Source organism: Rhagoletis zephyria, unplaced genomic scaffold, assembly GCF_001687245.7.
Source record: "Rhagoletis zephyria isolate East Lansing unplaced genomic scaffold, Rhagoletis_zephyria_1.1 Rzeph_scaffold_02623, whole genome shotgun sequence".
Lineage (NCBI taxonomy): Eukaryota > Metazoa > Arthropoda > Insecta > Diptera > Tephritidae > Rhagoletis > Rhagoletis zephyria.
The window spans coordinates 13,993-26,360 of NW_016159707.1; positions in this window are offsets into that span (position 1 = coordinate 13,993).

Here is a 12,368-nt window from a genome sequence, read left to right on the forward strand (position 1 = left end):
ACAACTTAAACCGAAGATCGGCGTTTATCCTTGACAGAATCAATAGCTCCAAACAGATCACACACAGATTACGCAATATAAGCATCGAACCTTGTGACCAAGAACGAAACTTCCCAAGAGTAGACCTCCTTGGGGCAAAAGTTGAGCAGCCTCATATCTTAGTAATTTCCCCCTTTCCCCTCGCTCCGATCATAGAAGTTTAGCGTCGACACTATCTAGACGAACTGACTAGTTACATTATGCGACCTCGCCAAAAAAGGCACACTTTCAGAAGATACACCAATAGAAGATATGTATCTGTGCCGAATTCAGTATAAGCAAAAATGATGGGCTTTAACAACTATTTATGTGTGGATCTTACGACAGCTAGGTCACAAAGTTTCCCTTATGTCTTCGAAGGGCAGACGCTAGCTTTCTAATGGGGCTATTAACAGGGTATCCCATGTCTTTATCCTCCTCAGACCATTGGTACACTAGGGTGGTCCAAATTTGCATGTGACAAAGTAAAGTCGGAATTTCTACGCTCTCAACCCTGGAATTGTTCTATGCCGAAAAATATACACCTATTTTTTCACTTTGAAATTAAAAAATATTTACAGATCGCTCAAAGCGCTCAAAGTTTACAATCTATTCTATATGGGAAAAATACAAATTTTCGTAGAAATGGTATAGAATTTTTGGAAATCAATATTTTTCGATCGGAAAAGTCTGTTTCTCTTCAGGAGATTCCAAATAATAAAACCCAGTTGTTCATTTAACCATTTTTTCATAACAACTGTATTTTATAGGTCCGCCAAAAACCCCAGAAAATGAAATGGGAAACCAATAAAAAATCTTATGTACCAAAATGGTTAAATAAACAATTGAATATTATTATTGCAATTATTTAAAATTCCGACTTAACTTTTTTGAACCGCCCTAGTGTATACATACAGCTACATATGTGGCACCTTCAATTATTTCAATTTTCAACAAAATAAAATTATAGTTTAAAAACCTAAAACCTCCCTATTATAATTGCCTTTCGTACTGTTATCAGGTATGTAACTTGAGAATAGAAATCGCTGCATCTTTTAGGCGCATAAATATAACATAGTTACATCCCGAGCTAATAAAAGGAAGGTAAAAAAGAGCAGAAGTTGTTCCAGATTTAAAAAAAAATTAGCTTTTTCATCGATCCAAAGGCGTAGTACTTTCTGGTAAGTCTGCGGACCTCAATAGTCTGTCTTATAAATACTTAAAAAATAATTACATATATGTAAATGTGGACATTTAACTAACTATGCAGAAATTGCTGATTTATGACGAAAACAACATTAGAGTAAGCCATTAAAATCAATAAATAATTTTCAAGAAGAATGTCATATCTACGAAGTATGAAGGAATATACCCATGCAAAGATTAACTCATTTTGCAGATGTAAACAAAACAAGTTACGCTTACAATACAAAAAATTGAAAACGCTACGTACTTACATATACACGAATCTATATATGTACATTAGGGTGGTCCAAAAATGCATGTGAAAAAGTAAAGTCGGAATTTTAATGCTCTCACTACCTAGGGGATTATTGTACACCGAAATATATTATACCCCTGTTTTTTATATTTTGAAATCAAAAAATATTTAGAGGTCGCTCAAAGCGTTCAAAACATTCCATGTATTTTGTATGGGGAAAAGACAAGTTTTTCTATAAATGGAATAGAATTCTTAAAACCAATATTTTCCGATCGTAAATCTGCGCTTCTCTTCAGGAGACTGCCAATAATAATGCCCAATTGTTTATTATACCATTTTTTAATACTATCAATATTTTGTGGGTCTCTCCATTGTATTTCTTGAGCTTTATAGGAGTCCTATAAAAAAGAGTTGACAATAGAAAAAATTAAATTGAATAAAAGAAAGTGGAGTGGTTAAATAAACAATTAGCTATCTTTATTGGAAGTCTGCTGAAGAGAAACAAAATTTTCCCCATACAAAATACGTGCAAAACTTTGAGCGACCTAAAAATAGGAGGTAAGTTTTTTCCGATTTAGAACAATCCTATGGATTGAGAGCATTAAAATGCCGATTTTAACTTTTTTCTTTGGACCACCCTAATGCACATACAATCAAAGCGTCTGCGCACACGTTCAACTCACGCATTGTGTCTTTTGTTTATATATACATACATAAGTACTTACATATGTATTATGCATATCTATCTATTAGTATGTAGTTACATTAACATTACTGAAGAGGCACATTGACATCAAATATCACAGTTTACTACAACATTTTTTTCGCGTTTTTTTTTATTTGCCTGTTCACTTTAAATCTGATCTCATAAATACAAGTAGGTATTTGTAGATACATATGTACATACATTTGTTTACAATCAGTATGATATTAACATTTTATGTGTATTTTAATTTTAAATAGCAGCGCCTAACTGCCGCGTCACCAGCCATCACCACCACTCGGTGACAATGGCGCATATATTTAATAGCGTTAATCTCCTGCGTCGTCTACAAATCTAATGGCTAAGTACTTGGCGTGGCAAGTGGTAGTAATTTTGTGACCCAAGCTGTGTTGGCTCCGTTAGATGTCGTCAATAAACAAAAATCTATAAATTTCGCTACAGGAGACATTATTACCTGTGCATCTTTTGTGCTAGAAGCAGCAAACTAATCCGGGATGCGACCATTAAACGGAAAGAGAAACCAAATAGACAGTCTACGGTCAATCGACTGCCAGCGTTAAATAATAGGTAATAAACAAAGAAAAAACAGAAGTGCCTGCGTAAGTATGAGTAGAAAGATAGATAGTACGAGTACAGAGACATTTATAAAATAGGGAGGTCCAGAATTTTAATGCTCTCACCACTAGTATTGTTTTAAATAAAAAAAAAAAGAATATACCACTGGTTTCTTTTTGAAATAGCTCTGCTTATCTTCCGTAGACCTCAAAGCATAATACCCAATTGTTTATTTAACGATTTTTTAATATTATTATTATTATTATATTATTCTTATAGTCTAAATCCGAATAGGCCACGACGACCTTCACCCAACTCTTTAATGAATGAAATCTATTTTGTATGCAATTTAACGTGTTAGTAAATATTTCCCGAGTGGGTAGGCTGAAAAAATCCTGGCTAGGATTTTTTAATCAAATATTCAATAATTGTTGTTATTATTTTTTTTAATTTTGCACTCATTGATTTAATGAACAAATTACATACCAATCGAAAGTGTTAAGTCTATAGAATTTGAAAACGTTAGCTTGTCTATTTTTTCTCCTGGCCTGCTTATCGGGTGGGCAGGTATGAAAATTGTGTTTTTCCCCAAATAAAATATGTGGGAAACTTTAAGCGACCTCTCAATATTTTTTTATTAAAAAACTGTGGCAAATTTTTCGTTATAGAACAATTCCAGACGCTGAGAGTTTCGAAATTCCAACTATGCTTTTTTGCATGCATTTTTGGACAACCCTGTTATACATATGTACACGTGTATGTAACGCGTATTCTTAGGCTTATTTGATATGTTTTTCTAAATATTTAAATAGCAATAAAAAAGGCAATGACCACTGTTAGCACTGACACCTAGTTTCAGCTAAAATGACATGCTGCTTAACAACAAGGTGCAACGTGACGGTAGTCAAGGAGTCAAATGCAGACTGCCAAACAATGCCGACAACGCATTAGACTGGCGCGACTCGTTCGTAAAAGTTTGGGCATCAGTTCAATAGCTGAATGAATGCGTACCTACCAATTTTTGTTAACTTAACACTTTAATCCCGGCGGAGCCTTTTAGTGTTTAGTAAATATAAACATTATAAGGATACAATGCCTTAAAGTATAAAACTAATGAAAAACTACATTTCTGGGCTTTTTCTTACAATCTGTTCCAGCAAAATTTACACTCTTTCTCTGAATTTCCTCTACAACCAAACTGCATGTGGCGTACGTGAGTTTTGTCTATTTCCTATCTTCCTGACTACACTACCTGCCTTTGAATTGTTCCATCTTCTTCAGTGTTGCCGTTTTAGTCCTTTGGTGGCTAGATTTAGCTACCACATATTTTTTTGACCAAATAAATTGAAAATTGCCCCTAGCCCTTTTTTTAGCCCTTTGGAGAATTTATTCATACTTGGCATGGAAAAGTTGTATATGCTTAATTTAATCTCATTTTGTTTCATTTATGTAAGTGATGAATTTTTATACATACATACTGTTAAAGTGTTAGGGCTGTTTACTTATCTATTAACGATTTAACTAGTTTCACAAAAAACGGCTTAATATGTTAAACGGCCCATCAAGTCAATTGACCGCGTATGTTCTTGTGGTGTGATTGTACCATCTGCTGGTGCAACTTCAAATATTATTTTATGATTGTACCAGCATGCTGGTATCGTGGAGTGGTGAAACTAGCTAAATTTTCTAAGTAAAAAGTATTTTGGCGGAAATTTCTTGCACTATATGAGTTGGAGAAGCTCGGCCAAACACTAACATATGTGTAAGTGCCAATCTATTATTATTATTATTATTATTATTATTATATGAGTCAAAGCCGTGCTTGTGTAAGATTAACTTAACGATATTGCAGTTGTGAAATAAAAAAAATAAAAAATTTTAGAAAAATTATAAAATTTCGGCTCTAATCATTTCGATCTTTCCTCGACCTCATTTCTAAAGAAATAAATATTGTGCCAGCATGCTGGTAAGTTATATGCTTCGAGCCTGATGGTACAATTACTTGATGGAACCGGCAAGCTGGTGTCGTATATTTCCACTTTTATACAAAAAGGTTTTTGGTTGGATAAAGTATTAGCTTTTTTTTACTGACAGAGGCCTACTGACTCTAGAGAAATTAGCCTATTCACTACCAGATTTAATTTTTAATCAAAATTTTGTAGAGCATAAATTTTGTGTCTTTTGGTGATTTTTAATATGTTGGAAATTAAAGCGAAGTTTTGCAGTCACAACCAAGCGAAATGCCAAGCATTTCCCAGCTAGGTTTGAACGCTCCAAGATTCTGTTTGCCGCTTAGCTATTAGACCAGAAGTTTATCCACGTCACATAATTGTGCAGAGGTCGATTACGTCTTTACTAGTGGCGAAACACAACTATTGTATGGAGAATTCCTAATATAATACCACCTACCGACTTCAACAGCACGGAAAAAGTTCGCTAAGATTGAATTAAGGAAGACTTCTCCAAAACGTTTGATAGAAATTTCCTTAATTTGATTTTTGAAAAATTACCTATTCACCCATTCGCATCTAGGTCCCCACTTCGCTGTTGAGAGTTATAATTTCGCAACCACGCGGATTATTGCTTTTGCACTTTGATCTATGTGGGCAATTCAGCAGCAAAGTTCGATCAGTTAATTAAAATATATGTCACAATGTCATATAAAGGATATTTATGAAGGCTTTTATCTTTAAACTACTTTTAAGGAAGGTTGCCACCTGTTTGAGAAGTTGAGTTTAATTTTCTTATATAAGGTTATATGAAAAATTAAATAACGGGTGTCAAGCGAAGGAGGATTGAGAAACCATTAGTTTGAGCTTTGGGAATGTTTGAATAGGGTTGCCAGGTGTTTAAAAAATGACATTAAAATAAATTAATAAGTTGGATAAGTTTTCAAAAGATAGTTAATACCAATTAAAGATTTTAGTTTAAAAATACTTTCTAAGCGGACTTCCACCTGTTTTGAAAAGTCGAAGTTATTTAATTTTTATAAAAATTTTAAGAAATATTCAAATATGAGTGTAAAAAAAATGTATGAAAGCTTTAGTTCGAAAATAGCTTTGATTAAGCTTGCTACATTTTCGAAAACATACTATACGAGAACGCATTTTTGTGAAGGTCATTAGGTTTGTGAAATTACAGGGTGATTTGAATTTTGATGAAATTAAAAACGGACACTGTGCGTGACCGCTTTTCACTCACAAACGGCTGCATGGATTTAGAGAAAATATGGCACTCGGATCGCCTATAATTCTGACTCACATTTGGAATAATTTACAAGTTTTTGGAATTCAATTTTGGGTGTTTTAATGCCATGCGAGTTCACTAGTAAATATATATAAAAGAGTGTAGATAAGTATGTACCTTGATCTATACTACTCTCACCTGTTTTTTTTGGTTCCCATGGGTTCATGCTTTCTACTACGAATACAATCATAATACTTCCATGCAAGCGAACAATATGTTTTTTGTTAACTTCTTCCAAGAAAAACAAAATCTATTGTTCTAACAAGATCATCGCTGTTATAGGTATGTTCCTCGTCTTCTTTTTTCCACTCATTTTTTATATATCCAAGTAAAAACACACGTATGTACATTATACCACGCATTGTATGTACATACTTTGGTTGTTTTATTCTCTCCAAACAATATCTATGTATGTATGTAAAAATATGTTTGAATTATTAGTAAGCGTTTAGAATTGGAGTTATTATGTATAATTGTTGTTGTTGGTGTTGGTTTTTTTTTTTTTTGTTTTGTCGGCTCGCTTGATTTCACTTGCCCATTGCGCCGGCTGCCTACTGTTAAATGAATTCTCGCCACTGCCTACTGCTAGCGACTGCTGCTTGAAAACCAACAAAAAAAGGTAATCTTAATCATTTTCATCCCACGCAATAATTTCTCGACTGATTTTTAGACAGATAGGTAGAGCGTGTAGGAACAACCTTTTTCTAATTTTCATCAAATGAATAACAAACACACACATACGGTCATGAACTTTGCTTTTGTTCGCTGTTCGCGCACTTTATTTATATGTACACACTTCACAAGTTCACTCATGAAAAAATTAACAAACAAAAAAAATACGAATTTCACACGATCTGTCAGTTGGTTGTACGGTGGGACACGCACTTTACAGTCCGTATCATCAAATTTACTGACAGTCAGTCGACCTACGCGGGAATCGCTCGTTTTACTGCCTATATAGGCGATACGAAAGTTTACGCGATCGATCAGATTACGAGCTGTATACTGAAATCTTATGAGGAAAAGTCTAATTTAATTTTTTTGTTCCAAATAATTTTTAGTGATTAAATCCGAAACCAAAAAGATCAAAAAGAATACTAGCTAAAGAAAACTTTTCTACTTAAAAGAATAAGAAACATCTCCGCCAGATGTAAATAAAAGTTTCACCAAATTCCATTCAAAACTGCATGTGTGTACATCCCTGCAGAAAAAATTATCAATTGATAAAAAATAGCCCACTTGTAGTTAGCTTTTTTGCGGGATTTCTATTAAATATATAGCTTGTGGTTAGCTACAAAAAGCTAACTTGAAACTAGTTGACAAGTAATGTAGGAATAATAAAGGAGATTGTTTTCTTTAAACGTGTTTCTATTTAAATATCCTACACTTCGCAAATACTTTTTCGAATTGAGGACAAATAAAAGGAAGATCGAAATTTCATATTATGATTTTGAAATTGTCGCTGACGGAGTTCAAATATGGGACCCCCTACAGCTGAATATGTAAATAAATATGAAATGTAATAAAATAAATAAACTAAATAAAAATAAAACAAGTAAGAGCAGCGCTGTCTTATGCTATACCGAAGAATTCATACCTTTCATGAGCATCTGAAAATTTTATTTTAACAGATTACTGCATTTGAATAAATTTATATATTCACAGCAGGCATAGATAGAGGAGATACATATATAAAAAATCATATCTAAACAATCAGAGGTATGGAAGATATACCTTATATAGCACCAATCTAAGTGATTTTCACTTCGAACCGGCTGTCGAGATAGGTCGATCTTCCACTCAGCCGCCTATATGTATGTATGTTTTCCCCCTATAAAGTTTTTTTTCGGAGTTCCTTGTGGGAATTTTTTACCATATGCCTAATGTTATTTCCAGATAAACCACATAACCAAACTAAACTACATTTTGAATCTTTTGTTTACTTAATTGCTTTGAGAAAAGTTTTGTGCGCATTTTATGACTTATTTTATGTTGCAGAACTGTTTGTGCGATGGTCTTACTTATTTCTTAAATAACATTTGGCTTCACCCCAAGTTACCTTGTCCTCTTTTTTTAGCTTTTTTTTTGCTTATAACATTTTATACAGAATTTGTTAGACATTTAGTAGTTCTTTGGTGTTTTGTTATATGCACTTGTAAAGATTTGAGATTAAGCTCATTAAACTCATTTTATGTTCAGTAATTATATTGTTGGTAGGTAGGCAGGGATGGCATCAAACTACAACACGATTCTACAGAATGTTCAGATGTTATGTCAGATGGGTCATTAGAAAGTTGCTACTTTTAAAAAATAGCGACTAAATTAGTAAAAATCGGCCAGGCCATACGTTGGTCTTAGTGTGAAAGCAAAAAAAAAACAAGAAACTAATTTGAATGAAAGCACATTAACCTGTACAACACCAAAAGAAAAAAATAACAAGGTTCTGGCAATGAATTCCGGTAAAGAGGACGAACAAAAGAATAATACTGCGGGATTTTTTTTTAATATTTTAAACTACTAACTGCTCGGCATCTGAACATTTTTTATCGCAAAATTTTATCACACATCAAAACTTTCATTTTGCCTCTACCGTTCATTTTTTAACAAGTTAAAGGGTTAAACTAATCCAAAAAATGTTCCCGTAGCATTTTATATCGCACTTCTGCACACATTCTATGTCTAAAATGTAAGCAAAACATGGTTTACTATGCCAAAAACAAAAACAGACGGAAACTTTGAAGCGTCTAAACATGCATATTTTTTATTCGTCCCATTTACCAGAATTCGTGATGTCCGTTTCCGATTCCATTAACTCGATATGCTCGTCAATACACCTCTCAGTAGACGGCTCACAGTATACCACGCACAGTCTTTCAGGTGCTAGAAATCTCGACCTGCGCAAGACTAAATCTTGAAAAGGATTTTAAAAGTTGTATAGTTATTTTCGCACAAAGCCAAATGGGTTTCAAGGCCCTGATCACCTCAACACTCCACAAAGATACTCTTCAACTCTTGGCAGTGAAGATACGGCAAGTACCAAGGTACTGCAGATTTAAAAGAATCAAAATTACCAATGCACTGGCGAGAGTAGTCTTGNGTAGACGGCTCACAGTATACCACGCACAGTCTTTCAGGTGCTAGAAATCTCGACCTGCGCAAGACTAAATCTTGAAAAGGATTTTAAAAGTTGTATAGTTATCTTCGCACAAAGCCAAATGGTTTTCAAGGCCCTGATCACCTCAACACTCCACAAAGATACTCTTCAACTCTTGGCAGTGAGGATACGGCAAGTGCCAATGTACTGCAGATTTAAAGGAATCAAAATTACCTATGCACTGGCGAGAGTAGTCTTATATTCTGCCCTTGTAGAGCCAGATTCATTTTACGGTCTTAGTCCTTTTTTTGAGACCTGTAATTAGCGAGTGTGTAAACTCAGTACGTAGTAAATACACAGGGGGTGGTGGGGCCTTATATTTATATATAATTATGCCAACTTTTTTGTTATTCCTCGGCTACAAAAGACTAACATTTTTGAAATAGAACCGACATTAGGTTATTCTTTGGGTACTTAAATGGTCATAACTATCTGNCCTTTTTTTGAGACCTGTAATTAGCGAGTGTGTAAACTCAGTACGTAGTAAATACACAGGGGGTGGTGGGGCCTAATATTTATATATAATTATGCCAACTTTTTTGTTATTCCTCGGCTAGAAAAGACTTACATTTTTGAAATAGAACCGACATTAGGTTATTCTTTGGGTACTTAAATGGTCATAACTATCTCAAACATACACCGAATTTGCCTCAAAATTACTTATCTTTCATTGTATCTAAATACTGAATGTTCCTTACTGCCTATTACGGTCTCAAGGCTACTGAAAAGAAAGGGCATGCGGGTATAGTGCTATTCTATTTACACACATGGAATCATATCTGATCAAATCTGTAAAAGCCCAACAACGACTACATAAAATCAAAGGCCTGGGCCAATCACAAAAACTAACCCACTTCTAGAGTAACGTAACTGGAAGAGTGTTGGCATCGATATCGCTTCAATACGAAAATATTAAAATATAGGTCCAAGGTAACTGTGACTTATACGGTAATGAGACAACGAAACAACAAGCGAGGTGTGGCTCTGTACAAAAAGGGGTTTCACGTGAACGACATGGGCGTCTAGCTTAGGGAAATCAAAAGCAAAATTAATGAAATTTAGCTTTCGAAAGTTAAGCAGAGGTGTAATAGTACAGGATTGTAGGATTACCAGATAGATCTGGAAAATATGCGACCGACTTAAAACTAGAACTCAGACTGACGGCTATATCCAGGGGGCACTGACCCGTGGTTGTGTACCTTTCAAATGGCTCTGCGGCATCATTAACAATCCTGTCTCAAAGGAGACAGTTGCACACATTCTCTGTGAGTGTCCAGCCTTGGCTAGACTAGAATGAGGCCAAAGATACTTGAACAACCATCCTGTGATTTCTACATGTTTGTTGTTTCAAATTGGCTAAAATATGCTGATTGCTTGTCACCAGGATGACCAACTACTTCACGAAACCAATCAATTTGACCAGTGGGGTGGCAATAATGCAGCTTTTTAGCTTCTAGCTTGACGATCATAGGTCAGAAAACAGGGTATGATAAGTGACAATCTGTAGGCTCGCATATCCAGCAACTAGGATCAAAATGTTCTTCGCCTTCTTCTAGTACAGATCAGAGAAATTTTCTGTAAGTTTTGGTCTAACAATCTTTCAAAAAAAAAAAAAAAAGTGTTACAAATCTTATTACATCTACGACCACAGACTAAATTCACTCCAATCGCATTTAATTGTTTAGAAGTTGTCAAGCCTTTGGCAATAACCCCATATAAGCCTGTCATATTAATCAAGTAGTATATGTATGTACATATACATATATTTCCATTACTTTAAATTACCTCCTTTATTTCGGCTACAAACTGACTCATCATAAAAAATTGATTGTACCGGGGAAGCTTCCAACGAAAAAACGAAGTAGTTGGCGCCAAGTGGTAGTGCTTTAACCCAAACTTAAACTTGGTTAATTTAAATATCTTCAAACAAAATACACAAAGAACAAAAGCAGTTCATTAACATTTTGGGGCGTATGAAGTGGTAAAAGCACACAACAAATGTATACAAAATAAAAACATACCCACGAGCCGAGCACAAAAATTGTACATGACTACTATATGTATGTATATACATATATATGTATAAGCCTCTCTTGCCTATACAAGTTTGAAGAAACCTTTTCTATTTTGTTTATAATTCGTAGCTTATCTACACCAACCCACCATTCAGTATACTCGTATGTATACATTATTGTTCATTAATCACAACTTCCGCACTAAAATTCAAGCTAAATGATATTCTCAACATCTACTCCTAACCAAAAAAAAAAACCAAATATTTAATGCAGTGAAGAACTGGCTGGTCAACTTACACAAGCCTTTTCCAAATGCAAGCCTTTTTAATTGTTACACTTATTTTAACCCGAAATTAAATCAGTGCATTTAAACTCACTTATGTATGTAAGCATGTGTATACATGTACATTCATGTTTATTTCTATTTATGTAACGCAATAATCACTTTAATGTGAATTCATAAAACACTTTTACGAGTATGCCTCCGCTGGAGGTAACCAGTAATTGTCCACCAAAAAAAAAGACTTCTCTAGCGAAAAGCGAAAGCCATAAAGCAAAGAAATGTGTTAAATTATAATGAGATAAGCTGCAATTATTGGTATTAAAATTATACTACATTACCCAGCCCAACAAAGCAAAACACAGAGTTAAAGAAAAATTATGTAACTCTGGAAGGTTAAAGTTTAAAAGCATAATTGTGTTTTTGCCCTTTTTGATATCAATTTGTCTTCCAAAGTGGTTGGAAGAAATTCAAAAAAAAAATAATGCATCTTTAATATACTATACCATAGAGCCTGATGATAGACAAGGAAACCGAAAATATTTGTATGAGGAAATACGATGTATGATATTTAGTATTGCTTTTTAAAAATAATGAGAACTATACAACATTAGTTAGATTTTTAAATAAATACATAAATCTTTTTATTGGAGTAGTATTAATTTGACTTGTCCTCAATCAGCGCTGGACCCACCGCTTTAGCTTCTCTTTCTAAGCTCGCAAATGCTGCGCTGACGGTCCTGGTGTTCAAGCCGATGATGTCAATATCATCTGCGTACTCAAGCAGAATCGTGCTTTTGCTGTAAATGACGCCGTTGCGATTCAGCAGCTAGTTTACGCTCTCCAATATCAGATTTGTAAAAATCGCACGAAAGTGATTCGCCATGCATAAAATCTCGTTTGGTCTTGAATGGCTTCGAAAGGTCCTTCCCAAT